The following is a 6,000-nucleotide window of genomic DNA, read 5'->3' as shown; positions in this document are numbered from 1 at the left end:
CGGTTGAGGTGTGCTAATGGAATTCTGCAATGGTATCTTCAAGTGGCCATGCAGTGTAGAAGAAAAATATACCTGTACCTAGACACACATCTCTGACAATCAGCAATAGGCGCCTCAGAATGTGACTTTGTTTAAGGACATCTGGGGGGTTTAGATTTACTGCGACGTCTTTCACCCAGTGGCTCTTTAAAGATCTGAAAAATTACAATGAAAGCAAAAAAACACTTGAACCCTTCTATCCAACTGTTGCTCAGTCTGAGATGGCACAAATATATCACGCATGCATAAAAGTCCTCCATTGCCTAGTGGTGAAAGATGCTGACCCACCTCTGGGAAATTCCCCAAGGATGAAGAAGCCATTCCCTCTTGGAAGTAAGTGTAGGTATATTTTTATAATCATTTACATTTAAATCCAGTTACGGATATAATCACTCCTGTTTCAAATACATATTTCTTTCACTGTATATATTGCGCCGACACCAGAAGTGTAGGGGAATGAGAGAAAGGCCCAACTCTTCAGGTCACGGCTTTCTCTGGTATTACCACTCCAGTCACAGTGCAGGTATTCTCAGGAGGTACAGCGATCCCCAAATCAACAAACGTTCATGTAATGTTTTACTGTTATTCAAAAATACATGGCGGTCCCATCAAACATGCGATAAGCAGGTGTACCCAGCTCCGCAAGTCTCAAGGGGAGGGGCAGGCGGGAGGAAGGGGGGAACTGGGAGGAATAAAATAATAATTAAAAATAAAAACCTACTGGGACACCAGCACAGGCTCCCCCACACAATCTTGGCGCTGCTCTCATGCTATGCCTAGCACGAGCGCAGCATCAGGATTGGTCTGAGGGGCTTGTTCTACCGCTCAGATTGTGCACTGGGGTCTGTGCTGTTTCTACAACCCGGCTGTGCAACTCAGCCTCCCAAGGCCCAGCCCCTCCCTGTACATGTTGGCTGAGCCAGCAGCTGAAAAATAAAACAATAATATAATATTATTTTATTTTTTAGCTGCTGGCTCACCGCGGGGGTGGGGAACGCTCCTTCGCCATTGTCAAGGAGCTACCCCTGGGTGTACTCAGCGGGTTCTGAAAGGCGGGTCACAGTGAACCTAAGCAATGAGCAAGGAAAGACGGTAAGACCCAGACTCAGGCATGGTGTCATGATACATCTGGGAGAGCCAACAAGGGGGCATATTTACAAGATGTGGCGCATCGCGGTGCTGTGCCAAAATCCCCAGTGCCGCCCTGCGTCACTTTTAAAGCGCAGGAATGGCTTCGTGATACATCTGGGCAAGAAGAAGGAAGGGGAGAAAGGCAGCCAAACAAGAAATCTGAAACAGAGTCCAGAGAGCAAAGTCAGATCACAGGTAAAGCCACTGAAAAACGACAGAAGAGAATCTGAGGAGCAAGGTCAGGGACAGAGTTGTAAAGCCAGAAAGCCACATTAGTACCCAAAGTAAATCAGAATCTAAATAATCAGGATACGTAGACAAGGAAGTCAGGGAACCAAGGAAAAGGGTAAAAACAACACCGGTGAGCTGGCAGCAGCGAAGAGCCAATTCAAGGCGAAGTTGCCAGGCAGCTTGGAAGTGTTGGCCTGAGGTTTAAATAGTGCAGCTGCCTGCCATGGAGTCCTGCCCTGGACCCAGGCCATCTAGATATTCAGAGTGCCCCAGCCACCATGGGAGACATTCTACTAGAACCTCAGATCCCCTGCTGATTCTTGACAACATGTGCCTAAATGGTGCTTCTTAAATATGGTATATTTATAGAAATAACTAACCCAGTCTCACTCACTAACGCAGGCAAATAGCATTCGTGCATGCCTCTGTGTGCACAGGTTAGCACGTTAAAGCCTGAGCTATTAACGATGCCAATGCTTGTTTCGGACATACAGTCATAAGCCCATTTAAATAGCTTTACTGTGACACATTAAGAGTTTTTAAAGGGTTTGCAAAAAAGGTAGGGAATACCGTGTGAAAATAAATTTAACAGTGAGATTTTCCACTCTTCATTGCATAAGCAATTTTATGGGTAAACTATGTGTGCCCAAGGATAAATATGCAATAATCAGGTTATCGTATAGGACTCCCTTACAAGCGAGCAGGAGCGGGATCCTGGGTGTGGTGGAGGGGCGATGCCAGGTGAGACACAAGCCCCAAACCCCTGAGCAGAGCAGCTGTTGCACTCTGGCCCTGTCTGCCTGCGAGGGCAGCAAACATCCCTTCACCTACTTTTCTATGCCCTAAAACCCCAGTCCCCGCCACCTAATCCATGGGCCTCTAAAAAGCCCCCAAACCCATTTACCATCTTCTCCAAGCAGGTGATACTTGTGTGGGGATTTGGGGCTGGTATGTCTCTCAGAAAGAGGAAAATGTTTGGACCCAGTATTCCCAGGTCTGCTCTTTATTCCTTTTTGCGAGTGAAATAACTTCTAAAACCAGGGTTCACAGGTTGGAGTTGGAGGTTGTAAATGAGGGGAACTCGTTATGAGACCAATATCCTTTTGGTTTGGGCCGCACTGTTGATGAGATGCTATATATCAGTATTTATTTTCACACAGTCTGAAAATTTAAAACTATAAGCAATTGGTTCACTAACCCACAGAGCTGCACAGAGAATAAGCACTGAACATGCCTATGAAATTAATCTATGACAAGGAGATGCGCGCTTCTCAGACACTGCTTCCCAGCAAATGTCAAGTGTCTTTACTAAATATAAGACATCATGTCAAAATAAAAATCTCGGGGGCAAAACACACCCTCTTCTTTGAAATGTGCTCTGAAGTGTCATCGCAGCACAAATGTTCGCTCATAATATTTAGTCACTTAGCTCGTGTTTGCAGGATTCTCTGCAGCTGGGAACAGTAACTGTGATTTTCATGGATCTGGTAAATATTATTTATGGTGCTAATTCAAATTTCGGAAGCATTTTTGAAGAGCATATTTAACTGGGAGTGCCTGTAACTCTGCTCAGGCAGAATCTGTCGATTCAGGAGAAGGTACAGAAAACTATTCACATCTGCTATTGGATAGCAGCAACATGGGTACAGCCAATCATGACGAAGCTTTTAGATACACTCCTCACTGTATGTGACCGCATAACAAGCTGATTGGAGGAAGTATGGCTGTTATTATGTCCTCAGGCCTAAGATAGCCTGTGAGGTACAACCTATCGTAGTAGGAGTGAGTACCTGACATTAAATGTTATTTTAGACAACTGAGACTCCCTCCAGCAGAGATCTACAAATATATTCAGACCCAACGTCATGGGACAAACCACTGGGGATATTTAGCTGATGTGCGACTCTGCCATCCCCTCCGCCCAAAATAATAAAACTCTACTAGCCAACATCCTGTAGGAAAGTACCATCTTGCCTGGCATGTTAACCCCATTTTTCACTGTATATATGTTGTTTTAGTTGTATGTGTCACTGGGACCCTGGTAACCCAGGGCCCCAGTGCTCATAAGTGTGCCTGAATGTGTTACCTGTGTAGTGACTGTCTCACTGAGGCTCTGCTAATCAGAACCTCAGTGGTTATGCTCTCTCATTTCTTTCCAAATTGTCACTGACAGGCTAGTGACCATTTTTACCAATTTACATTGGCTTACTGGAACACCCTTATAATTCCCTAGTATATGGTACTGAGGTACCCAGGGTATTGGGGTTCCAGGAGATCCCTATGGGCTGCAGCATTTCTTTTGCCACCCATAGGGAGCTCTGACAATTCTTACACAGGCCTGCCACTGCAGCCTGAGTGAAATAACGTCCACGTTATTTCACAGCCATTTTACACTGCACTTAAGTAACTTATAAGTCACCTATATGGCTAACCTTTACCTGGTAAAGGTTAGGTGCAAAGTTACTTAGTGTGAGGGCACCCTGGCACTAGCCAAGGTGCCCCCACATTGTTCAGAGCCAATTCCCTGAACTTTGTGAGTGCGGGGACACCATTACACGCGTGCACTACATATAGGTCACTACCTATATGTAGCTTCACAATGGTAACTCCGAATATGGCCATGTAACATGTCTAAGATCATGGAATTGCCCCCTCTATGCCATCCTGGCATTGTTGGTACAATTCCATGATCCCAGTGGTCTGTAGCACAGACCCTGGAACTGCCAAACTGCCCTTCCTGGGGTTTCACTGCAGCTGCTGCTGCTGCCAACCCCTCAGTCAGGCATCTGCCCTCCTGGGGTCCAGCCAGGCCTGGCCCAGGATGGCAGAACAAAGAACTTCCTCTGAGAGAGGGTGTGACACCCTCTCCCTTTGGAAAATGGTGTGAAGGCAGGGGAGGAGTAGCCTCCCCCAGCCTCTGAAAATGCTTTGTTGGGCACAGATGTGCCCAATTCTGCATAAGCCAGTCTACACCGGTTCAGGGACCCCTTAGCCCCTGCTCTGGCGCGAAACTGGACAAAGGAAAGGGGAGTGACCACTCCCCTGACCTGCACCTCCCCTGGGAGGTGTCCAGAGCTCCTCCAGTGTGCTCCAGACCTCTGCCATCTTGGAAACAGAGGTGCTGCTGGCACACTGGACTGCTCTGAGTGGCCAGTGCCACCAGGTGACGTCAGAGACTCCTTGTGATAGGCTCCTTCAGGTGTTGCTAGCCTATCCTCTCTCCTAGGTAGCCAAACCCTCTTTTCTGGCTATTTAGGGTCTCTGTCTCTGGGGAAACTTTAGATAACGAATGCAAGAGCTCATCCGAGTTCCTCTGCATCTCTCTCTTCACCTTCTGCCAAGGAATCGACTGCTGACCGCGCTGGAAGCCTGCAAACCTGCAACATAGTAGCAAAGACGACTACTGCAACTCTGTAACGCTGATCCTGCCGCCTTCTCGACTGTTTTCCTGCTTGTGCATGCTGTGGGGGTAGTCTGCCTCCTCTCTGCACCAGAAGCTCCGAAGAAATCTCCCGTGGGTCGACGGAATCTTCCCCCTGCAACCGCAGGCACCAAAAAGCTGCATTACCGGTCCCTTGGGTCTCCTCTCAGCACGACGAGCGAGGTCCCTCGAATCCAGCGACTCTGTCCAAGTGACCCCCACAGTCCAGTGACTCTTCAGTCCAAGTTTGGTGGAGGTAAGTCCTTGCCTCACCTCGCTGGGCTGCATTGCTGGGAACCACCACTTTTGCAGCTACTCCAGCCCCTGTGCACTTCCGGCGGAAATCCTTTGTGCACAGCCAAGCCTGGGTCCACGGCACTCTAACCTGCATTGCACGACTTTCTAAGTTGGTCTCCGGTGACGTGGGACTCCTTTGTGCAACTTCGGCGAGCACCGTTTCACACATCCTCGTAGTGCCTGTTTCTGGCACTTCTCCAGGTGCTACCTGCTTCAGAGAGGGCTCCTTGTCTTGCTTGACGTCCCCTCTCTCTGCTGGTCCAATTTGCGACCTCCTGGTCCCTCCTGGGTCTCATCAGCGTCCAAAAACGCTAACTGCACGATTTGCAGCTAGCAAGGCTTGTTGGCGTTCTTTCGGCGGGAAAACACTTCTGCACAACTTTCCACGGCGAGAGGGATCCGTCTACCAAAGGGGAAGTCTCTAACCCTTTTTGTTCCTGCAGAAACCTCAGCTTCTTCTGTCCAGTAGAAGCTTCTTTGCACCCGCAGCTGGCATGTCCTGGGCATCTGCCCATCTCCGACCTGCTTGTGACTTTTGGACTTGGTCCCCTTGTTCCACAGGTACCCTAGATTGGAAATCCACAGTTGTTGCATTGCTGGTTTGTGTCTTTCCTGCATTATTCCTCTAACACGACTTCTTTGTCCTTAGGGGAACTTTAGTGCACTTTGCACTCACTTTTCAGGGTCTTGGGGAGGGTTATTTTTCTAACTCTCACTATTTTCTAATAGTCCCAGCGACCCTCTACAAGGTCACATAGGTTTGGGGTCCATTCGTGGTTCGCATTCCACTTTTGGAGTATATGGTTTGTGTTGCCCCTATCCCTATGTTTCCCCATTGCATCCTATTGTAACTATACATTGTTTGCACTGTTTTCTAAGAC

Source organism: Pleurodeles waltl, chromosome 4_1 (assembly GCF_031143425.1).
Source record: "Pleurodeles waltl isolate 20211129_DDA chromosome 4_1, aPleWal1.hap1.20221129, whole genome shotgun sequence".
NCBI lineage: Eukaryota > Metazoa > Chordata > Amphibia > Caudata > Salamandridae > Pleurodeles > Pleurodeles waltl.
This window is presented reverse-complemented; position numbering follows the sequence as displayed.